Source organism: Ornithorhynchus anatinus, chromosome 6 (assembly GCF_004115215.2).
Source record: "Ornithorhynchus anatinus isolate Pmale09 chromosome 6, mOrnAna1.pri.v4, whole genome shotgun sequence".
Classification (NCBI taxonomy): Eukaryota; Metazoa; Chordata; class Mammalia; order Monotremata; family Ornithorhynchidae; genus Ornithorhynchus; species Ornithorhynchus anatinus.
In genome coordinates, this window is record NC_041733.1 from 4820001 (window position 1) to 4846191 (window position 26191).

A 26191-nucleotide genomic window follows, 5' to 3' on the forward strand; every position below is an offset into this window, starting at 1 on the left:
TAAAAGCCAGGCTCTGTGAGGATGTGTTTGCCAGGGAAGTCTTGAACACTATACTGTCAGGAAATCTTGGTTGCCAAAGTGCTGGTAAGGTTTGAATCTATCCTGCACTGCTCTAAGCATTGGGATAGATACAAGAGTTTCAGATCATGCACAGTGAGATTGCTGTTTTAAAGATGAGGGGCACAGAGTGGTGAAATAAACTCACCTAGATTGTAAACTCCTTTAAGGGCAGAGATCGTGTTACCAACTCTATGCATTGCATTTTTCCAACCTCTTAATACAGTGCCGTGCACACAGTGAACGCTCCATAAACATCATTAAGATTGATTAAGTGACTTGCCCAAAGTCACCCCGTGGGCAGAGTTGGGAATAAAAATCAAGTCTCTTGTCGCCCAGATCCATTCTCTCTCCAGTAGGTCACACATATAATCTATGCTGTCATCATCACAAGAGAAGCAGTGTTGCCTAATGGTAAGAACACGGGTGGGCCTGGGAGTCAGAGAACCTGGCTCCCAGATGTGCTGTCCGCTTTGTGGCCTTAGTCAGGTCACAACTTCTCTGTGTTTCCGTTTCCTCATCTGTAAAATGGGGACTAAATCTTAATCTAGAGATTAGAGACGAGAAGCAGAGAAACAGCGTGGCTCGGTGGAAAGAGCCCGGGCTGGGGAGCCAGAGGTCATGGGTTCGAGTCCCACCTCTGTCACTTGTCAGCTGTGTGACTGTGGGGAAGTCACTTCACTTCTCTGTGCCTCACTTCCCTCATCTGTCAAATGGGGATGAAGACTGTGAGCCCCACGTAGGACAACCTGATGACCTTGCATCCTCCCCGGCGCTTAGAACAGTGCTTGCATCCTCCCCGGTGCTTAGAACAGTGCTTGGCACATAGTAAGCGCTTAACAAAAATTATTCTTATTATTATCATTATTATTATTAATCCCTCCCACTTAGACTGTGAGTCCCATGGGGAGAACAGACTGTACCCAACCATATGATTTTATAACCACTCCAGCACTTAGTACAGGGCCTAGCTTAACTAATACCACTGAGAAAAAAAAAAAAAAAAAACAGACAAGACTGAGATACTAAGGGGAAGCTGATTTTGGTCCACCCTTCCTAGTTAAATACCTGTTACCAAGGAATTGGTCCTACTTACCTCTTCTACTCATCCTATCCAAGGCTGTTTTCTGTGTTATTTGAATTGTAGGACTTACAGGAGGCAGGAGAAGCAGAGATAGGATGATTGACTAACGGAAGACTAGTTTAAGTTGTTGAGAGTTTCAGAAACAGTCAGATTTGAGGCCTAAGCCTAACTGGGTGGTCAGAGGCTGCCCAATATACTGACCCAAATTTTCCTCCAAACCCTATTTCACAACTTCTCATTTCCCCACTTGGGTAGCCAAAACGTTCCTCTTCATGTCCAACTGGAATATCTCCTGTTTTCCTTTTATCTTATTTTTATTTCTGATTGTCAGTAGGTATTTCTTCTGTTATGACTGATGGTATGAGAGGGATCAAATTGGCCCTTATTCTTCCCACTGTCCCATCCCAGATTCTCTCTAATAAATAAATAATGTTGGTATTTGTTAAGCGCTTACTATGTGCAGAGCACTGTTCTAAGCACTGGGGTAGATACAGGGTATCAGGTTGTCCCACGTGAGGCTCACAGTCTTAATCCCCATTTTACAGATGAGTGAACTGAGTTCATTTCAGAGAAGTAAAGTGACTTGCCCAAAGTCACACAGCTGATAAGTGTCAAAGCTGGGATTCGAACCCATGACTTCCGACTCCCAAGCCCGTGCTCTTTCCACTGAGCCAAGCTGCTCTCTATTCTCACCTCTCTATTTCCTGACCAAATACAAATAATGAGGATAATGATAATGATAAAAATGTTCTACTGCTGGATTGTTTATTCTACAAAAATTACCAGCCCATGTTTCCCCACTCCTGAAAAACTTCCAGTGGTTGCCCATCTCCCTCCACATCAAGCAGAAATTCCTACCATCAGCTTTAAAACACACAGTCGTCTTGCCCCCTTTTTCTTCACCTAGGTACTCTCTTACTACAACCCACCCACACATTCTGTTCCTCTAATGCCAACCTACTCATTGTACCTGATTCTTGTCCATCTCGAAGTCAACTTCTCACCCTTGCCATGCCTCCGGCCTGGAATGCCCTCCCTCTTCTCATCCGGCAGACAATGACTCTCCCCACCTTCAAAGCCCCCTTGAAGGCACAACTCCTCCATGAGGCCTTCCCTGATTAAACCCTCTTTAGCTTCTCTTCCACTCCCTGATGCGTTGCGCTGACTTCCTTCCTTTACTCACCCCTCTCCCAGCCCATGATATTTTTGTACATATCCGTAATGTATTTATATTAATGTCTGTCTCCCCCTCAAGATTATAAACCCTCTGTGGGCAGAGAATGTCTTTTTGGACTCTCCCAAGAGCTTACTACCTTGTTTTACACACAGTAAGAGCTCGAGAAATACCACTGATTTATTGATTAGTGATAATAAATGCATCACTCTTCTACCTCACGCTTAAGATGGACTTTCAGGCCTTACCTTGGCACCGATGACTCTAATTCCTTGCCCCTTCCTGAAGCTCAAAACAGCTCCAAGTGTATTCAGATTCATGCTGATGCTTCAGAATGGACCAAGCTGGTAAATGGCAATCTGTTTCTCCACTACGTTGATAAACTAGATATATGTCGGGACTCGAATAAACGTACTCAAGTAATAAACACATGTCCATATAATGCTTAGTACCAGATACTCTACCTGAAATAGCTTGGTGAACTTTCACTGTGAACTTCATATTGCTGTTGACTGTGAATAACACTTTTTACCCACAGGTAAAGTTATTATCTGGGGAGGAGTAAATGACCAAAATGTAGAATATTAAAAAGGTCACAGAAGTACAAAGCCATAATTAATAATATATGAGACATTAAATTTCCAGCATCTCAGTCTCGTAACAAAGGCTGTTTGTAAGAAGCAGGAAACAGGGCCAAACATTTATGCATACCCATGGCAAAGACCGTAAAGGGAATAATAAATGAGATCTCCTTATCCCACCTTATAATATAACTATTGCTTGTAAATTTTGGTGCCTCCCCAGATACAGCAAATAACTGTCTCTTGTTCTCTACTTGCTTTCTCTTTGAACTAGCTGCTTGGAAAAGCAGCGTCGCTTAACGGAAAAAGCCCAGGCCTGGGAGCCAGAGAACCTGGGTTCTAAGTCTGCCTTCACCACTTGCCTGCTGTGTGACTTTGGGCAACTCACTGAACTTATCTGTGCCACAGTTACCTCATCAAGAGAAAGAGGATTCAGATTGTGAGCCCCATGTTGGACAGGGACTGGGTCCAACTATGTTACCTTGTATCCACCTCAGCGCTTAGAACAGTGTCTGGCACATAGTATGTACTTAACTAATACCAATAATTCTCTAATAGAGAAGCAGCATAGCTCAGTGGAAAGAGCACTGGCTTGGGAGCCAGAGGTCATGGGTTCGAATCCCAGATCTGCCACTTCTCAGCTGTGTGACTGTGGGCAATCACTTAACTTCTCGGTGCCTCATTTACCTCATCTGTAAAATGGGGATTAAGACTGTGAACCTCACGTGGGACAACCTGATTACCCTGTATCTACCCCAGCACTTAGAACAGTGCTCTGCATATAGTAAGGGCTTAACAAATACCAGCATTATTATTATTATTATTTAACTAATTAGCTTCTATCTACCCCAGCCCCTAGTACAGTGCCTGGCGCATAATAAGTGCTTACAAATAGCACAATTATTATTATCATTACTATTTCAGTGTCTGATTCCTCCACTGGGTTATAAGGTCCTTGAGGGCAAAGATCAAGTTTACTCCCTCTCTTTTACATGTCCAAGTATTCACTACAGTGTTCTGCACATCTTCTTCCTTCTCCTTCCTGATAAAGACAGTGTTTTATCCCCATCAGCCCATTCATATCAGAGTCATTTAATGTGAATCATAACATCCACATTTTACCAGTTGCTTGCTGCCATTTCCTAAAAGCAGCATTCAGTAGAAAATCCATTACGGAGGCCACTTTTGAATTCATGCAAGACAGAAAATTTCTTCCCCCAGAACCAGGAGAACACCTCCTATTTTCTGGGTCAACGAAGATTGCTTGGGGACTGTTTTAACCAAAACTACAGAGTTCTTCCTTGGTCTGAACTGGGGAATCTTTCCCTTTGTTCCTAGGCTCTGCTAAAAATGGAAGCAGGATTATCCTAATTCAGAGTCAGGGAGGTAAAAACCAGCTGAAGACCCCAATTTTGACTATCCTCGTGCCTGAGAAAAGTTCCCCAAAAGAGAATGAATGATGGGACTCGAAGCCGAGTTTTTTTTTTTTTTAATTCTCTTTGATTAAATTATTTAAAATGTTGGCTTTCCGTCTAGAGAGATTGGGATGAGATAATAATAATAATAATAATAATAATAATAATAATAATGTTGGTATTTGTTAAGTGCCATGACCTCTGACTCCAAAACCCGTGCTCTTTCCACTGAGCCACCAATCGAACTTCTCAAGCACTGTTTTAAGGTCTGGGATCTATAAAAAAATCAATCAGGTCAGACCCAGGCTTGTTCCCTCATGAGACTCACAGTCTAAGTAGATGGTAGAACAGGTATTGAATCCCCATTTTACAGCAGAGGAAACTGAGACACAGAGAAATGAAGTGATTTGCTCAAGGTCACAAGCTCAGCAAGCAGACAAGTGGCTGAGTCTGAATTAGAACCAGGGTCACCGATTTCCATACCCGTGATCTTTCCACTAGGCCACGTTACCCTCCTGTATATACCTACCAGGAAACTCTAGCTGATTTTAATTTATCTTCCCTCCTCATATTATGTCCCCCAACTATCACTTCAGCCCTTCTGCACCAATGATGAATTTATGCACTCATAGCCAGCCGTACCAGTACCACACATTATCAACTTGCAAACCTATTGTTGGAGGACTAACTCATACACATATTCATTTCCCTCCTTCTTCCTATGAGGAAACAATTTTGTGTCTGTTTTCAAACTCATTATCACTTGTAAAATGGGGATTAAAGTCTGTGAGCCCCACGTGGGACACCCGATTCTCCTGTGTCTACCCCGGCACTTAGAACAGTGATCTGCACATAGTAAGCGCTTAACAAATACCAACATTATTATTCTTCCCTGAGTCAGGAGAGGCCGGCAGCTATATAACCCGAGGGTAGTTAGGCAGGATTTCTCCTGGCGATGATTGTCTCCTCCTGTCAGACATAAGTGATCAAGCAGTAGGCTTCACCGTGGGAGGAGAAATTTTGTCTTCTACTAATGTCATGGTCACAGGAGCGATGAGGCCTTCCAGCCATCTCAACAGTCCTGACAACCCTTCTGTTTTTTTTGTTTGTTTTTTTAATGGTATTTGTTAAGCACTAACTATGTGCCAGGCACTGTACTAAGCACTGGCGTTAGTTACAAGCTCCCGACCTATTCCTGTGGGGGAGTAAAAGGTTGTGGGTTTGGAAGGAGCATCTCTAAATCCCTATGTAAGTTCTAGTAACGTTAATAACAATATTGCCAATAATAAGGGTTTTTAAGTGGTTACTATGTACGAGGCACAGTACTAAACAATGAGGTAGATAGAAGATAATTGGGTTGAAAACAATCCCGTCCCACGTAGGGCTCACGGTCTTAATCCCTATTTCACAGATGAGGAAACTGAGGCACTGATAAATTGAATGACTTGCCCAAGGCCATAAAGCAGACAACAGATGGAGCCGGGATGAGAACCCAGTGCCTCTAACTCCCAAGCCTGCGCTCTTTACAGTAGGTCGTGCCGCTTCTCATGCTTCTCACGTAGCTGGAGGTCATTCTCAGCACACTTGGAAGAGCCTCAACGGTAGGTTCTAGACCAAACTCTGTGTGAGGAGAGATGGGAGAACCAGGGAGATCCTTCCCACTGAGAAGAAACATTGCAAGTCTAGCTAATAATAATAATGATAATAATAATAATAATGATGGTATTTGTTAAGTGCTTACTATGTGCAAAGCACTGTTCTAACCGTTGGGAGGGATACAAGGTGATCAGGTTGTCCCACGTGGGGCTCACAGTCATAATCCCCATTTTACAGAAGAGGTACCTGAGGCACAGAGAAGTGAGGTGACTTGCCCACAGTCACACAGCTGACAAATGGCGGAGACGGGATTCAAACCCACGACTTCTGACCCCCAAGTCCGTGCTCTTTCCACTGAGTGATGCTGCTTTGCATTTGACAGTATACCCCCTTACGCATTTTGATACTCACCCCAGCTCACAGCACTTAAGTATTATCATTTCCTAAATCTGTAGTGTAGGTTAATGTCTTCTCCTGAGCAGGAATGGCATCTACCTACTCTATTGTGCTTTCCCAAGCGGTTAGTACAGTGCACCTCACCCGATACGTGCTCAGGAAATACCACTGATAGAATTGACTGAATGGGGGATTTTCCATTTCCTCCAACCTTTGCAGAAGTAGATAGGAGTAGCTTCAGATCATATCTTCCCATCCCCTCAGCACTGTACTCGTCTGCTCAACTGTATATATTTTCATTACCCTATTTATTTTGTAAATGAAATGTACATTGCCTTGATTCTATTTAGTTGCCATTGTTTTTAAGAGATGTTCTTCCCCTTGACTCTATTTATCGCCACTGTTCTCGTCTGTCCGTCTCCCCCGATTAGACCGTAAGCCCGTCAAACGGCAGGGACCGTCTCTATCTGTTGCCGACTTGTTCATCCCAAGTGCTTAGTACAGTGTTCTGCACATAGTAAGCGCTCAATAAATACTATTGAATATCTGGGAATCATAGATTCAGATCATAGGGAAGCAGCGTGGCTTAGTGGAAAGAGCCTAGGTTTGGGAGTTGAGGACGTGGGATCTAATTCCAGCTCGGCCCCTTGCCTGCTGTGTGACCTTAGGCAAGTCAATTCACTTCTCTGTGACTCAGTTACCTCATCTGTCAAATGGCGATTAGGACTTCGAGCCTCACGTGGAACACTTGATTACCCTGTATCTACCCCAGTGCTTAGAACAATGCTCAGAACATGGTAAGTGCTTAACAAATACCAACATTATTATTATTATTACAAATACCATAATTAAATCAAATTAATATCTGCTGGGGAACACATTTTTTTTTTTCCCTGAAGAGAAAATTCACTTCTCTCAGGGACCAAAGAAAATGATGAAAGTAATTTAGGGTCCCCAGCTGCCCGAACTCTACTTATACACTAACAAGCTATTGACTTCACTTCAGAAAATTACTTTCAGATTCTGCAACTTCTAGGCTCTCACCTGGTTCCGTGTGGCTTCAAATCACTAGCCACCACGCCGGGAGCTTGGGGATATCGAAGATATTTAGAGTGAGCAAAATGCCTGGACTCTCAGGTCTACATCTAACTATGCCTTGACAGTTTTTGCACGTAAGAAATCTGGCTCACACTATATTAGAAAGAAAATTGATTACAAGAAATTGCCGAGCCCTTGCTCAATCCACCTTCCCTTCATCCTTATCTAAGCACTCAATAAATCCGATTGATTGATCTGGGGATAGGACATCATGGCCCACTGATGGTGGTTGTGATGCAAAGTGCTGGCTGTGGCCCATAATCATTCAATATTATTTATTGAGTGCTTACTAGAACTGGTTGCTCTGCCCATAGTAAGTGCTCAAAAAATACTATTTAATGAATGAATGGTTGTCTCTACCTTATATTCATTCATTCAATCAATCATATTTATTGATTATTACTGTGTGCAGAGCACTGTACTAAGCACTTGGAAAGTGTGATACAGCAATGAAGAGAGACAGTCCCTGCCCACAATGGGTTTACGTTCTAAGGAGGGGAGATACACATCAATACAAGTAAAGGGGAATCAATATAAATAAATAGAATTATAGATATATACATAAGTGCTGTGGAGTGGCGGTGGGGGGAAGAGCAAAAGGAGCAAGTCGAGGTGACGCGGAAGGGAGGGGGAGCCGAGGAAAAGGGGGCTTAGTCTGGGAAGCCTTCTTGGAGGAGGTGAGCCTTCAGTAGGACTTTGAAAGGGGGGAAGAGTCACTGTTTGACAGATTTGAGGAGGAAGGGAGTTCCAGGCCAGAGGTAGGATGTGGGCCAATGGTTGGCAATGAGGCAGGCGAGATCGAGGCAGAGTGAGAATTTTACCACCTTAGGAGGAGAGTGTGCAGTCTGGGATGTAGAAGAAGAGAAAGGAAGTGAGGTGAGAAGGGCCAAGGGGATGGACAGCTTTGAAGCCAATAGTGAGGAGTTTTTGTTTGATACGGAGGTTGACAGGCAAACGCTGGAGATTTTTGCTACTGCTTCCTCTATGCGATGATCATTGAAAAAAGTTGGTATTTGTTAAGTTTTTAATGAATTAATGTTGGTACTTGTAAAGCGTTTACTATGTGCAGAGCACTGTTCTAAGCACTGGAGTAGATACAGGGTGATTAGACTGTAAGCCTGTCAGTGGGCAGGGATTGTCTCTGTCTGTTGCCGAATTGTACATTCCAAGCGTTTAGTACAATGCTCTGCACCTAGTAAGCACTAAATAAATACTACTGAAATACTACTGAATGAAAGTGATCAGGTTGTCCCACGTGCGGCTCACAGTTTTAATCCCCATTTTACAGATGAGGTAACTGAGGCACAGAGAAGAGAAGTGACTTGCCCACAATCACAAAGCTCACAACTGGCAGAGCTGGGATTCAAACCCATGACCTTTTATTCCCAAGCCCGGGCTCTTTCCACTGAGATACGCTGCTTCTCTTACTATGTATCAAGCCCTGCTACTAAGCACCTGAGTACAATGAACCAATTATATTTTTTGAGCGCTTACTGCATGCAAGGCAATATACTACATGCTTGGGAGAGGGCGACACAGTAAAAAAGATACATTCCCTATGTGCATCGACTTTACAGTCTAGAGGCGGAGACAAACATTTATATAAAGAAATGAATTATGGGGGTGGGCATTGGGAAGGTGAATACAGGGAGCAAGTCAGAGGAGAAACGGGGACCAGCTTGAAGACTCTCAGTTTGGACCTAGTGCTTTGCACATATGCAACACTGTGATAAGCTCTTAAAAAGTTCCAGAATTAGTATTTCTACACTCTCTGGAATGGAGAGAAGAAGGTTGAAAAATGTCTTTGAATCTGCCCAAGAAGAAACAGGTTATGCTGGGAACCATCTGTTTTGCATTTTCTCTAAGAGAGAAAAGAAGTAACAAAGCGAGAGAGATTCAGGTAGGGACAGAAGGGAGAATTTCCACAGAACATTAGTTTGTGGAACACACTGTTGAGGAAGGTTGTGAAATATTTTACAATCCATCTTAGATAAGCAATATATTGGATAAAACTCTGGTGGGTTATGATCTCAAATAGATGAACTATTTCTTTTTTATTTTTTTTAAAGGGCAGTGTGAGGGAATGTGTGTGTGTGTCAGGTGGTGGGGAGGGGAGGCTGCTTGATTTAGAAGGCAAATCAACAGAACATCCAGTTCAGCCAACGTAGATATTTACATATACAGAGCAAATATTCATCACACAATTTTCAGTAGGCCAACTTTTGGTTTAGGAATTAACAACATTCAAATCTTTCCAATAATTAAAAACGCATTACTCAGTACGCCTCGAGACATTTGGATTTCATTTATTTGTTTTTCTCCAAGAAAACTGGAGTAAAATTGAATTATCATTTCAGGAATGTATCTCTAATGATAAGAGCAAATGTGAACTTGTGATTTATATAGACACATGTGGGATTGAGACAATACTCTTTTTCTTTCAACATCGAAAGGCTAGTTGTAACTTTGAAATTTGGACTAAGAGCTAATCAGTCTCAGCTGCTTTATGTCTTGAAGGGGAGATCTCTGTTCATTCAATCACATTTATTGAGTGCTTACTGTGCGCAGAGCACTCTACTAGGCACTTGGGAGAGTACAATTTAACAATATTATATCGTTCTCCCTCTCTCTTGGGTTGTGAGTTCCCTGTAAGATGGGATTCTCTGATAACCGTGTATCTACCCCCTGCAAATAGAGCAGCATTTGGGTGTCTAGTAAATGTTTAATAAACTGAATAAATAGCTCAATTATACTTACCACCCCCATTAGATCTTAAATTCTTTGAGAGCAGGGATCATGTCTAATCATAATTGTTAGCCCAGTACTTGCACGCACAGTGGGAGTAAGCAAATATTATTCATCAATCAATGGAATTTATTAAGCACATTCCACTTGCGCTCCTGCATTTGAATTTGCTCCCTTCATTCACCGCCCCCTCAGCCCCACAGCACTTATTTACGTATCCGAAATTAATTCATTTGTATCACCGACCGTCTCCCCCTCTAGAATCTAAGCTTGTTGCGGGCCAGGAACGTGTCCACCAACTCTGTTATACAGTTATACCGTACTCTCCCAAGAGGTTAGTGTGCTCTGCACACAGTAAGCGCTGGAAAAATATGATCAATCGATTATCATCGTCAGCACTGAGACTCTCATCCCACTTTTCATGGTGATTGGGCCATAATTCTCCAACGATAATGGAGCAGCTCATCCGTTTAGTCCACGGATGGAAAGGCCAAGAATTTCCAGAGAGCCCGAGAGCAACTGAGCCATCCTGTGAAATCTGCATCTGCCAAAGGGCAGCCTGGAGTTTAGGATGCGGAACGCGTGTGGCCCGAAATCTATTACCTGTCACCGCAGTCCCTCCGACTGGATAAATTATATCCCACAGTTGGGTAGTACAAAGGTAATTCTGTTGCCATATGTTGTGCCAAAGAGCTCACGCTGTGACAGGGAACATTACAGATGACGGTCGTCTACGCGATGCCCATTTTCTTCCCCATCTACAGAACTCTCACTCCCCTCCTCCAAAAGAGCTATCCGATCCAAAATAAAATTAGAGCTTCAGCAAGCTGTCTGCCAGGAAACTGGAACTCCAACCCACAGTGAGTTCCCTCCAAGTTGGCCTACATTCTGTCGTGACCGTTCGGGAGCGGCAGCTTTCAAATGAGCCCGCTCCTTGCCCACTAAGCTGGCAAGGAGGTATGAGGGGACAGAGACAGAAGAGGCCTCGAACGACAGATGAACAAAGATTCCAAGAGTGTTATGCCACATCCATGCTGAGAACTCCGCCGCATGCTTGTTCTTACTTAGGAAAAGAGAACAAAAACAAAAGAAAAACCTCTACACTTTGGCTGTGAGCTGAAAAATTCATGTGAGGACAGACTAGCTCTCAAATGGTGGCCTGCTCCATTTTCTCCAATCAGTAGTATTTATTGAGCTTTTATTGTGTGCACAGCAGTAAATTAAGTCCTCGGGAAAGAACAATAGAACGGTTTGTTGTAGAATTACAGCTGCCTGAGAATCAAAGGTACATTTGCTTCGCCCTTGTTATTTCCTCCTTCTCCCAATATTACTTTAATAATTTCTGCCGATCTATTTTCCCTGTGCCCCCCTCAGGGTCACACCTGGAGAGATGCCAGTCCTCTACCAGTCTCGACTACTGGAGGGAGAGTCAAGCAGAGGCCTGTCCATTCAATTCCTAGCTCGGGCAGTGGTTAGAGAGTGGAAGGCCATCATGCTACAAGTCAAAACGTCCCTGTGCTGGGCAGCAGCAGCACGGGAGAGAGCCGAGGGCGGAGACTCAAGTTTATTGCGCAGAAGGAGGCGATGGGAAACCGCTTCCATATTTTGACCAAGAAAACTCTCCGGATCCACTACCAGAACGACTGCAGATGGAGGTGGGGCCTTCTGGGAGAGATGTGTCCATGGCATCTCTCTGGGTCGGAGACGACTCGACGGCATAAGACAAGACTTTCCCTCTGAGATTGTAAGCTCCTTGAAGGCAAGGATTGTGTCCCTGGGGCTTAATGGACTCAGGCCTGGGATTGAGGAGATGTGGGGTGGAGCCTCAGCTCCAGCACTGGTCCACCCCTTGACCTTGGAAAAGTCATTTAAACTCTCTGACCCTCGGTTTCCTCATCTGTAAAATGAGGGTAGATTGTGATCCCTCTGTAGGACAAGCAATGTCTCTGTTCTCATAGTCTTATATATCTACCCAGGATTTAGGATAGCATCCTACTTGTCAGCTCTTAGCAGGTGCCAGTCACTGTACTCTGTGCTGGCGTAGATACAAGGCAATCGGTTAGATACAGTCCGTTTCCTGCAAGTTGGAGGGAGGAGGATTTAACCACCGTTTTAAAGATGAGGAAACTAAGGGACAGAATAGTTAAGAGACTTGCCCAAGGTCACACAGCGGATGAGTGGCTGAGATGAAGTTAGAACCCAGGTCCTCTAGCTCTTGCAGGACTCTGCTCTCAATAATGATAATAATGGTACTTATTAAGTGCTTATTATGTGCCAAGCACTGTTCTAAGCCCTGGGGTAGATTCAAGTTAAGCAGGTTGGACACAGTCCCTGTCCCACCTTGGGCTCACATTTTTAATCCACATTTTTGTTTTTACAGATGAGGTAACTAAGGCAGAGAGAAGTGAACTGATTGCCCAAGGTCACACAGCAGAAAAGTGACAGACGCAGGATTAGAACTCTAGACCTTCTGATTCCCAGGCCCACGATCTATCCACAACATCATCCTGTTTTCCTTCCACTAGGCCACGCTATTTCATGTGAACTTAATACTATAATTATTAGCAATATCATTATTACTTTTCCAAGTGTTTAGTATAGTGGTTAACACTCAATAGGTGTTAACAAATATTTAGCTCTGATGGGATAATGCCATTTGATTCATTTCTAAAGATGTGGGAGGCTAGCTTGTCCCACCATACTATGGAGCCAGAAATGGGCCTTAGCTAGAGCCAAGATGTCCACTCTATCCCATGACCTGACCTCTCCTGGTAGGACAGGTACCCCGGCCTTGGGGAGTGTGGGGAAATTGGCAAAAGGCCATGATGACTATGGAGTTAGGAGCATGTGGAATTCCAAACCTCTTTTCCTATTGCTATCGGGAAAGGTTGCGGTGGGGTGGGGGGGGGGGGCAGATTTAAGTAGCCCACCCTTAGGAGAACCCGATAAATGGTAGCTTAGGGGCCGTAGGGGCCGGCTGTGTCCGACCCCTCCCCAACGCTACCGGCAAGCCATAATGGCATCAGAGTGGACCAACTAGGTCGCAGCCACCATGGATGAGCTGAACACTGGGAAGGCGACGGGATTACTATCATTATATGGTACCTGTTAAGTGCTCACTATGTTTAGGATACTGCGGGTAGATATAAGTTTATCAGGTCAAACAAAGCCCCTGTCTCATGTGGGGTCACCAGTTTAACATGGGACTTTCGGACTAAAGCCGCAGAGGAGCAGAGTTAGCAGCAACAGAGGACTCCACTACCATTTATCGGGGTCTCCTAAGGGTGGGCTACTTAAATCTTCCACCCAACTTTTCCTGATGCCATGGGAAAGGAGGTTTGGAATTCCACATTCTTCTAACGCCATAGTCACCATGGCCTTTTGCAAAGCATTACCTCTACCATTTTATGACTGTGATACTTTTTACCGTGACAACATCAGCTCGATGATTTGGCAGAGGTTGTCCTCTATCTGATACGCTTTGGAGTTTCCGTCAATTGGAAGATGATTGGGACACCTTCATTTTCTTTAAGAGATTATAACTCATGTCCAGGTAGAAGAGTTTAAACCATCTTTTTCTGCATTAAGCCGAGGAGGAATATGGCATAATTAAATGAGAACAGAACTTCACGGACTTGAAATCGGCTACATGAATCTCCGAGTTTATCGGCCCACCGAATAGGTGAATTTATCAGTGTGACAGATATTCCTTCTTCGTAGAGAAAACTAATATGCTGAGGTCAAGAGCATATCCATAGGAAAGTCTCTGATATTTAGTTTTAGTTTAATGTACTCGTCTTGAAATCTATGTGAATAGAGGTTCTGGGGTTCAAGTAGATTCTTTCTTTCTGAGAATATACTGTGCTTTTGTTTTGAATTTATTTTGCTTTGTGGATGTTCTAATTATTTTTCTACTTCCCACTTTTTTTGATTTTGCCCTTTACATTGTGGGATATTACCTAAGGTTTTACCTAGAATTTTGAAACTCTACCTCTACTATTAACTGAAAATGAACAGAGCAACGATATCAGTGAATTGTTAAACTATGATCTTTTTCATTTTTCATCATGGAAAGTGACCTCCATTTTGAAAGACTCGTGGGCGCTCATTTCATTTGCTTAGCCACATTTACATTTAAGAAAGGGATCTAAAAGTGATGAGTAGTGTCATTTTCAAAAATAGATAACTCCATTAGGACAGAATTCATGGATATTCATTCTAATGCATTCAGGACATTTCCTCTCTGATGACCCACTGACACCTCAAACTTACCTAACGGAACTCTTCATCTTCCTATCCAAACCCTGTCTTCCCTACGACTTTCCCCCATCACTGTAGACAACACCAGCACCATCCCTTTCTCTCAGGCATCTAACCTCGGCATTATCCTCAACTCATCTCTCTCATTCAACCCACACATTCAGTCTGTCACCACATCCGGTCCATAGTACCTTTGTGACATCTCTGAAATCTGCCCTGTCCTCTCTATCCACACTGTTACCACGCTCATCCAAGCCCTGATCATTTCCCTTCTAACTGACCTCCCTGCCTCCTATATCACCCTGTTCTAGTCCATACTTCACTCAGTTACGAGGATCACTTTTCTACAAAAAAAAAAAAAAATGTTTAATCCATTTCTCCCCACACCTCAAAAACCTCCAGATAGTTGCCCACCTCTATCTACATCAAAGTAGAAATTCCTTACAACTGAGCACTTTAAGGCACTCAAGCTCGCTCGCTGTGAGCACGGAATGCATCCGTCCGTTGATTGTTCTATTGTACTCTCCCAAGTACTGAATTTATTGCTCTGCACACAGTAAGCGCTCAATAAATGTGATTGAATGAGTTAACCCCCTCCTACCTGACCTTGCTGATCTCCTACAATCCAGTCCACATCCTTTGCTCTTCTATCGCTAATTTACTCACTGTACCTTATTCATTCATTCAGTCACATTTATTGAGCGCTTACGGTGTGCAGAGCACTGTACTGTCCACCACCTCAATCTGGTCCAAATCTCCTTCCCCCTTCATATCTGATAGTCCACTACTCCTTCCAGCTTCAAAGCACGTATAAAATCACATCCTCAAGGAAGCCTTCCCAGATTAAGTCTGGGTATAGACCTATACCCTCTCCCTTCTTCATCGTCTATTCACTTGGATCTGTATTCCTCAAAAATGAGATTTTTATCCCACTCTCAGCCTCAAAGCACTTAGGGATAAGGGCCTTATAATCTGCTATTTCTTCTTTCTGTAATTCATTTTAATATCTGCCTCCCTTTTGGGGTAGGGATTAGTTTTACTGACAATTATATTTTACTCACCCAAATGCTTAATACAGTGCTCTGCACATGGAAAGCATTCAATAAATATTGACCGATCAATCTGCAAAGAGTAAAAATTTGATAAGCATAGTATTTCATAATACTAAAATATGTTTGCATGATGTAGGAATACATGCATACACACCCACACATATATTATGAAGTCAATCTAACAGAACCAGGGATAACAAAGATCCTTCAGTCAGAATAGCTGGAATGAGAACAGCCTAGAGATTTTCATCTGACTGATTTATCAGGTGGAGCAATCCTTATTTAAACAAATGTCTCCTCTCACCTTCGGTGGACATCAGGCAGATGAGCCTTTAGTACAGTGCTAAGTGCATAGTACAGTGCTCTGCACATAGTAAGCACTCAATAAATACTATTGAATGAATGAATGAATGATGGGCCCGCGGAATAGCTGACAGTGGAGCACATAAAAGAAGCAGACAACAAGGTCCAGTCTAAAGGGACCACCTCCTTCCTCCACAGCATCAGTAGCTGGACTCAGAATTTCTGGGTGCATTTGCTGTGCATGCAGTCAGTTATTCATATTTATTGCACACTTACTGTGTGCAGAGTACTGTAATAAACACTAAGGAGAATACAGAATAACAACAAACGGACACGTTCCCTGCCCACAGCGAGCTCACCATCTAGAGAGGGAGATCAATGTTAATACAGACCATGACTCTACAGTGAGAAATCTCTGGTCACTTTGCTACTAATACTTGTGGTATTACTCTGTATCAAGAATGGTATAAAGTGTCTGTGTACATACAAGATCATCAGGCCCCACATGGGAGTCAAGTAGGAAGGAGAATAGTTATTAGAGTATTAAATTTGCATTCCAAAGATGAGGGAACTGAGGCACAGAGAAGTTAAGGGACTTGCCTCAGGTCACATGGCAAATAAGTGGAGAAACCAGGATTAGAATGCAGGTCTTCTGATTCCCAAGCCCGTGCTCTTTCCTCTAGGCCGTGATATCTAAACGTCCTTAACTGGCAGGTGGCCACTTCACAGCAGTCCTAGCCCAAACTATGCTGTAGGCATAAACACGGTGCAAAACGCTGAGAGGAAGAATACACTGACTTGGAGAACACACCCCCTCTGACCTCCAGAGGGAATGAGGGTTCAAGCATTTTAACAGTCAATCAATGGTATTTATTGAGCGCTTACTGTGTGCAGAGCACTGGACTAAATCTTTGGAGAGTATAATATAACAGGAACTTTTTAATGAGCAGAGTGGAAAACAAATTGAGGAGACTTTAACACAAGTAAGCATGCATTGCACACACACACACATGATCATGATAAAACCTGCTACACGGGCTGAAGAAATAAAGCGATATAGAATATGCTGTGTTGCATTAGGGAGGCAAAAGGAAAAATGGCACCAGGCATTGCCAACATCAAACGTTTCCGCGCAACGGGGGACGATTACTGTTTATGTGCAAGGCAGACTGGACTGTGGCTTCCATTCTGGCCTTATCACCGTTGTCTTCTTTGAGCGCAAACGACAACTGTATACACTTTTTTTCCATGTATATACATAGACGCAATAACCCTCTCGCACACTTATATTCTGTTTTCCCTAGGCTTTATAGCTTGAATCTCTCACTGGCAGTCATTTCCTATTCCAAACCTATTAAATATTCATACCATATATCATTTGCATAGCGCAGCCTTTCCTGTGATAAAAAATGATGTTATTCATTCATCGCTTGGAAGCGTGACCCAAGGTCTCCACTTTAAACATACAGTTATACCGATTGTGAAAAATGCACCCAGAAAATTATGTAGTTTATATGCACGCATTACTTTTCTGGAGTCATCCCGAAGCTTGTAATTTGAGCCCAGTGTTTCAGGTAAAATGAGATTGCTTCACTAAGTAAGGGCGCTTTGATTTCAGTTTCCCTCCGATTCTTGCTAGACAAGCAGAAAATCTGGCTGGGATGAAAGGTCTGGTTCACAGAAACCTACGGTCGTGCACTGTCGAAACCGGGAGGCATTCAAAGCATCGTGTCAGCCTCGAAAGAATGCTTTATAAAGGATTCTATATTCTATGCAAATGCCCCCTGTGTTACATTAATAGGATGCTAACAAACAGGCAATGGGTTTGTATTATAACAGCGTCTATTGCAATATAATATTCAAGAAAAAGATTAACGATCACAAAGGGCGCACCAGGCTTCACTTTAGGGGGAAAGTAAGAACTGGCATCTCTGTTGGAGAGAAGCTCAGCCATCGCCTGGGTTTAAACTGGCAGGGTTCGCTGCAGGGCAAGACCTTGGTTCTACAAGTCGGAAAAGATGCACTGTTCTGTTTGCTCCCCTGAAATTTACCTCTCTCTCTGCCTCCTTCCACTTCCAAAAGTGTCCATGGTGTGGTGGGGCAGGGCAGAGAGAGAGAGCTGGACATTATAATAATAATTATGGTATTTCTTAAGCACTCACTATGTGCCAGGCACTGTACTAAGCTCTGAGGTGGATACAAGCAGTCCCTGTCCCATGTAGGGTTCTCAGTCTCAACCCCCATTTTGCAGATGAAGTAACTGTGGCACAAAAAAGTGAAGTGACTTGCCCAAGGTCTCACAGGAGACAAGTGCCAGAGCCTGGATTAGAACCCATGACCTTCTGACTCCCAGGCCCGTGCTTTATACACTATGCCATGCTGCTTCTCTCTGTTGTACATATCTGTAATTTATTTTATATAAATATCTGTAGAGAAGCAGCATGGCTCACTGGAAAGAGCCCGGGCTTGAGAGTCAGAGGTAGTGGGTTCTAATCCCAGCTCTGCAGCTTTGGGGCTGTGTGACTTTAGGCAAATCACTTCACTTCTCTGTGCCTCAGTTACCTCATCTGTAAAATGGGGATTAAAACTGTGAGCCCCAAGATGGGACAACCTGATCACCTTGTATCCCCCAGTGTTTAGAGCTGTGCTTTGCACATAGTAAACACTTAACAAATACCACCATTTATTTTTTAATTTATTTGCTCCTATTAATGTCTCTCTTCCCCTCTAGACTGTAAAATCACTGTGGGCAGGGAATGTGTCCGTTGTTAAATGATACTCTCCCAAGTGCTTAGGACAGTGTTCTGCACACAATGAGTACTCAGAAATACTGACTGACTGATGGATTGACTGACTGACCGATTTGGACATGTTCAGGCTTTGGCAGACGGGTTCCAGTGTCGGGAGGAGGGGGGAAGAGGGAACATGGGGATGAGGAATGTGGAGCCGGTCAGTCACATAGGAACCGGACGTGGCGGCCGGTGGTGGTTGAGAAAACTTTTTCCAGGACAAGATCTCCTCCTCTCCCTCTAGATGGTGAGCTCCTAGAGAGCAGTTATCTTTCCTAATATCTCTGTTACACCATCCGAAAAGGTTATCACAATGTTCTGCACACAGTAGGTGTTCGGTAATCTATCAGCCAGTGGTATTTAAGTGCTAAATACACGTAAGGCATCGGAGAAAGCACTTGGGGGATTATGACAGAATTAGCTGACACGTTCCCTGCCCGTAACGAGCTTGCAATCTAGAGGCCTGTAAATGCTTATTGATTGATTTACACCTCTGGCAATAGTCACAATTAATACTTATTTCTGGGTGTAGCATCCAAAGCAGATAAAACTACACCAAAAACAACCCTAAGAAGTAACACAGAAGCTAGCGTGGCTGACCCTGAATCACAACAGAGTTAGAGACTACCATACTGCTCTCCTGTGCCCTTTGTATTAGGGCCACCAGGACTCTGACCTTTCCACTGTTTGTAAAAAAAAAAAAAAAAAAAGATGGAAACACAAAAAATCAAAGCCCACTCTTGCTTTCTGGTTCAAATCTAGTTCCATGGCAATATATTGAGCGATTGAAGACATTTTCATGGGCCCCAAACCATCCTGGTCACCCATGTCACTCATCCTCTGCCTCATTTTCTCTCCAAAGGCCTATATTCCATCAATGAGATGGATTGACCCTTACTGACCTTGACTCGCTTTCCCTCTTCCTTCCATCAGTGTACAGTTGCACAGGTCAGCATTTTCTTTTTTTCAAAGAGGGAGAATGACCTGATGAATGAGACACAAAAGGGAGACTCTTGATTGCCTCTTTCCCCCACCCCTACCTCAGTGTCCATAATGGCACCGGCCAGAGTTTTATCAAGACATGGCATAATCCAATCGATGAGGAAATAAAGGGGGCAAAAATGTTACTAAATTTGACAGTTCAAGGAAGCCCAATTGGGGTGTAAAACCTAAACTGACTTAACAGTTGCTCGTTTCTACTGAGAACAGTGTGGTCAAGTTCATGGGTTCTCTCCTTTCTGTTTTCCACATCAAAGAAAGTAGACAAATCCATCTGCAATTCTAGCCTCACTGTTTGAAGGAGAGGAAAGGAAAAAAAGCCACGCAAAATCACTTTGACTTTCAGAGAAGAAAAAGTTATAGATTTAGAAATGAACATATGTCTCATCCTCTCCCAACTCCTTGAATTCTTAAATAACCACTACCAGAAAGGAGAGTTTGAGAAACAACAGCTTGCCAGAAAGCAGAAACATCTTTAATGACATTAAATACCTTGTATGGATTGACACAGACTACAGATTGCATAGCATAGAGAAGAGATGTGACAAAAAAAATCCAGAAAGGGCAGAAAATGAACATTCATTAATGATTACAACTATGACATTTATTAAGCACTTCCCACATAACAGATACTTTGGTAGACTTAAACTGGACCCAGAGAGGACCTACCTAGAAACGATTTTACAGCCTGTCTCCACCAAAAGATGGAAACATTCTTGGGGCTAGGGATTTTGTGCTCATTGTTCATTCATTTGATGTGTTCTTCTGCTGACCTTCCCAAGTACGTAGTACACTGCTTGACACTGAGTAGACCTCAGTATATAGCCCTGATTGATTTTCTGGCCAGGTGGCAAATGGAAGGGAAGAGCAGACAGAGGGATCAGTTGACCTAAGTCTGTTCAGAGTTCAGCTGGGATGGACTTTAAGCAATTAATACAGTGCCCAGCACACAGAAAGCCCTTAATAAATACAATTGATCACATTTATCATAACCAGCTCCCTCAGAGATATGTTACTGGGGGACCCATACGCCGACTCTGGGAGAAGCCCTTCAACATCTTACCAAGATGTTCTATCTGAGAAGGATAAAATCATCTTTGGGGGTAAATGAAGTGAAGATTCCTAGATAATTGTCACCAATTCAATTCTCTGTCATTCTAGAAAATGTGATTCCTGTTTTATTTAAGGCTCAAACGTCACTCCTAAACCTTTCTTCTCTGCCCTAAACCCTTCCTTGATCTATTTCCTGAGGGTGGGGCATCTGAACTGCAAACTGAGCTGCAAACAGAAGAGCTGACAAAAAACCTTGGGGTCTTCAGCACCAAGAACCTTCTAAATCAACAAGACATCTTACTGTACACCAGTTTAAAAAAAAATCCAAAATCCATCTGTGACTGCTCTTGGACTTCTGGACAGTTTATTTTTTTATGACATATCCATTTCAAGCTTTTTCACGTGGTAGTTCATGGAGATCATAAATAAGAAAGTCCAGGACATTTTTCACCTGAATATGTGCTGAAATCAGCAGAGAGAATTATGAAGTAGGGCTTGAGCAAATCAATTTTATCTCTATTGTATGATGGTCAAACCAATTCTTCCTAGGAGACTAAATGGATTCTTTAAAGTTTTGACTGACTTTCTGTTGACGCGTATTGTCCTTTGGTCAGCTAAATAAAGGCCTCTGTCAAGGAGGCCTCTACTGAGAAGTAGCATGACCTAATGGATGGAACAAGGGTCTGTGAATCAGAAGGATCTGGGGTTTAATCCCTGCTTCATCAGTCTGCTGTGTGATCTTGGATAAGTCACTGAACTCTGTGCCTCAGTTACCTCATCTAAAAATTAGGGTTTAAAGTACTATGAGCCCCATGTGGATCATGGAATGTGTCCAACCTTATTAGCTTGTATCCACCCCTGTGCTTAGTACAGTGCCTGACATAGCGATTTACAAATATCATAACCAAAAATACACTTTAGGGTGTCTTGAACTTCTGAAATGTGTTTGAATAATCAAACTGCTTGACCCACAATTAGAATTCTTGATCTCTGGGCCCAAAGAAATGGAATAGCTGTTTTAGACTACTGCTCTTTCCACAGTTGACAATCTCGACTGAATTCAAACTAAGGGGATTCAACCTTGTCGAATAATTGGGAAATATAATTGGTTCACCTTCATTAATGGGAATTACCTTCAAACAAATAGTCCCAAGTCCTGGCTCAGCTTCACCTAACCCTCCCTGTCCCTCATTCTTGCAAGTCCCTGCTGCCAAACTCTTGGTCATAGTCTTCTACCTGCCAGCATATGCCTCACTCTTCAAATTCTACAACTCAAAACACCTCCATTCATTCATTCATTCATTCATTCATTCATTCATTCATTCACTCAATCTTACTCATTAAACATTTACTGTGCACAGTGCTCTGTATTACTACTACTAATAATATTGTTGGTATTTGTTAAGCGCTTACTATGTGCAGAGCACTGTTCTAAGTGCTGAGGTAGATACAGGGTAATCAGGTTGTCCCACTTGAGGCTCACAGTCTTATTCCCCATTTTACAGATGAGGGAACTGAGGCACAGAGAAGTTAAGTGACTTGCCCAAAGTCACACAGCTGACAGGTGGCAGAGAGGACAATACAACAATAAACATTCCCTACCATAGCAAGCTTACAGTCTAGGTGGCAGGGGACAGGGAGGTTGGGGGGAGACAGACATTAGGAGAAGCAGCGTGGCTCAGTGGAAAGAGCCCGGGCTTGGGAGTCAGAGGTCATGGGTTTGAATCCCAGCTCTGCCACTTGTCAGCTGTGTGACTATGGGCAAGTCATTTAACTTCTCTGTGCCTCAGTTACCTCATCGGTAAAATGGGGATTAACTGTGAGCCTCACATGGGACAACCTGATTACCCTGTATCTACCCCAGAGCTTAATAATAATAATAATGATATTGGTATCCAACATTATTATTAGTACAAATAAGTAAATTACAGTTATATACGTAAGTGCTGTGGGGCTGGGAGTGGGGAAGAAAAAGGGAGCAAGTCAGGGTGATGCAGAAGAAGGTGGGAGAAGAGGAAAAGGCGGCTTAGTTAGGGAAGGCCTCTTGGAGGAGATGTGCCATCAATAAGGTTTTGAAATGGAGAGAAGCGGGAGGAGTAATTGTCTGATTTGAGGAGGGAGGGTGTTCCAGGCCAGAGGTCATCTCCATTACCTTCTTGAAATTCTCTCTCTCCTAGCTGGACTTCCCCAGTTAATTGCCCCAGGTTTTACCTACCCTACTGCCTGGTTAGTGCTTTTGAGCTACCTAAGTATATAAGTACATACACAGCAGCATGGTCTAGTGGAAAGAGCATGGGCCTCTAAAGTCAGAAGACCTGGATTCCAATCCTGACCACCACATATCTACTGTGTGTCTTGGAAAATTGACTTAATTCCTCTCTGCCTTGGCTTCTTCACCTGTCAAATGGGGATTAAATGCTAGTCCCTCCTAGTTAGAGTGAGTCCCCATGTAGGACAAGATTTGAGTCCAACCTATCTGGTATCTATCCAGTGTTTAATACAGTGCTCGGCTCAAAGTTAATGCTGAAACAATATTATTAGTACTGTTATATCATCAGGAAGAACTCATAATCTTCTGTAGGCCTTTTGAACATAACTTACATATCCGTAGCATTTAAGGATATGTACTCTTTCCCTCCAACCCCTGTCTCTAATTATTTTTTGGCTCTTTCCACAAAATGGAAGCTCCTTGAGCTTGTCTACAAACTCCACAAACTCTCAACTTCTCAGTATGGTACTCCATTCACAACAGGAGTTCAATAAATACTATTGATAGATGTTAATAGAAAGAGTGCATTAAGAATATCTACCAAAAAATACAATATTGCACTGTCATTCTCTATTGCTCATCGGATGGCAAAATAAACACAGATTCACAGCAAGCCGATCGTCAGTAGCAGAGACAAGGCAAGCGAAACAGTAGAACAGTAGCTTCTTAATAAGCTGCTCAAATGTGTCATCTCCAGGAAAGGAAATAGGTTGGAATTGGAGAGTGGATTTTAAGAGGCAAAAGTCAAAATAACCCCCAAAGGAACTTTCATATTCAAAAAAATCTATTCGATCTGGTTCTTTCAGCGTCAAAACTATTGCCTGGATATAAGGACACTTAGCTACTGAAGCAGTTATTCAATGACATAATTGAAATTCAAATATAATGTTTAAGTAGCACTCTCTCACCACAGAATGAAAAACACCGAATTTGAATTCCAATTGTGAATTTTAAGAGCATTTGAAAGTGACTAATATGCTCTCCCAGTACAATTTATTTTTACCCTGGCTTGTCAGATTTGCAAAATGAATAAATATTACAAAGTATTCATCTCAACCAAGTATTAAATTTGCTTCCTTAGTTCCTTACGACAGACTAAATGGTTCACACGTCCATCTTTGCCACTAATGGGCTCTGCCTATACTGGCCAATAGAGCATTAAGAGGTGAAATATTGGCCAAACCTCGGCCCATGTTCACCTTCCCAGCTAGGGAATTAGTGAGCGGATGGAGGAGACCGATGGTACACAGTGACACTGATTCAACCTTTGGACACCAGTTCCGAGGGAAAAGTTCCTGAGGATTTTTTCTTTTCTTTTTTTTTTTTTTCCCCCTTTGGAGAGAAATCTGCTCTCTTTCCTTTTCTCCTCCAACAAAATCTTCCAAGACCCCAACTCATAGCGCCCCTCCAAAACTTACATTTACGTATTTATTTTTGCCTATTCTCAGCTTTCGAACCTAGGCGTATGACTGATTTCCATATCCACTGCCTCTGTGAGATTGCCGTGTCCTTTTGGTGACAGGACGTGACCCGTTCTTCTGCTCTACTTCTCAAACACGTAGTACAGAGAAGCAGCACGGCCCAGTGATTAGAGCACAGTCCAGGGAGTCAGAAGGACCTGAGATCTAATTTCAACTCTGCCACTTGGGCAAGTCACTTCACTTCTCTGTGCCTCTGTTACCTCATCTGTAAAAAGGGGATTGACTCTGAGGTCCATATGGGAGAGGGACCGTGTCCAATCCGATTTGTTTGTATTCAGTCTAGCATATAATAGAGTTCCTGGCATTTCAATTCCACAATTATTATCATTATTAGTAGCAGTATCATTATCATTACTGTGCCTTGCCCTCTGAAGATGCTCAGTAAATGTCTCTGCTATTACTAACCCTCTTTCCCCTCCCCACCTTGGGGCACCCGACCAAAGGGTGACAATTCATCAGGAAGCAGGTTGTAGCAGAGTCACGGTCACCAATCGGGGTTTGTATCAATTGCCTTCATATTAATGTACACAATTCCATGTCACCCGTGGCTAACTTTGGGAAATGCACTTCCCCATAATCTTTAAATAACACGACTCTTAGTAAATTTTTCAAGTGCCTATTGTGAAGTTGAGCCATAAAGAGAAATTATTAGCCATACTCCGCCCAAATAGGCTTCATATGAACGTAAATACTTTCCTCCATTATTTATGAAAGGAAATTGGTCCAGGAAAACAGGTTGGCAGAGTGCTATCTTATTACGCACTAAAACTGATGAATACCCAGAAGACTATTTCCCCCTTTGGTTCCCATACAAAAGACTCTTGACATTTGTGGGCGTGCTTTTTTGCTGACAAAGAACCTTAAGTGAATATGATTTCTCCTTCCCATGATATAACAGCATCCTTTAATGCATTTCTTTTACACCATGATAAATTGCCCAAAGACGGGAATGAATCAATACCAAACTGTTACAAATCAGGAGTGTTTCAGTGATGTACTAAGTGTGTGTTGCGGTGTCCTTCCGAAGAGATATTAAGCCAAAATCCCTTCCACTTGAGAACTGATAGATACCTTTGCTAGGAGGGACGGAAGTAAAAAGGGAAGGCAAAAATTGAAAAAAAAAGAACAATAAAGAGCCCTAATGTCTAAACGATATTCTGTTTCTCACACCCCTTGTGAAGGGGTATACAAACTATCACTGAGCTGATTATACTTTTATTCTCCCCTTTATCATCACTTGATTAGCCATCCATGATGCTTAGAGATCAGGTCTCCTTGAGTGCACAAGCTACTTGAGAAACCAAAGTCACTTGGTTTCCTCCCTTCCCTCAATCAGTTTTCCATCACTTTCTGGTGGTGTTTCCTCGGGGGGCCGTTTCAGTCATGTAGGTCTCACCAGTAAAGATTTCTTTCTTCCACTCAAACCAATTTGTTCAACCGAGAAGATTTTCCCAACTTAGAAAAGGCCGGGACACCTTTAGGAACTATGCAACATAACGAATACAGAGTTCTACCTGGGCCTCAGCAAGAATTATGACCTAAAAGTTTTATGTTGCTGACTATATAATAAGGGAAAGATTAAAACCCCTTTCTGGACTGCTTTCTGTCATGCTAAACTACTCCCTCAGTACCCGCTTAGCTGTGCAGAAGAAGTTGAGGCATTGCGTTCTGTTGCCATAGCAGCTTGGCTAACATTGTCATAAATCCTGTCTAGGCAATAGATTAAAAAATAATAGGCAGGGCGTCCGTGAGAAAGAGTTAAACCTTTTAATAAAGCTGAAAATGTTGCATTCCCTCACACCCATCATATTCCAAAGATGTCTGAGGCTGCTGGGATCA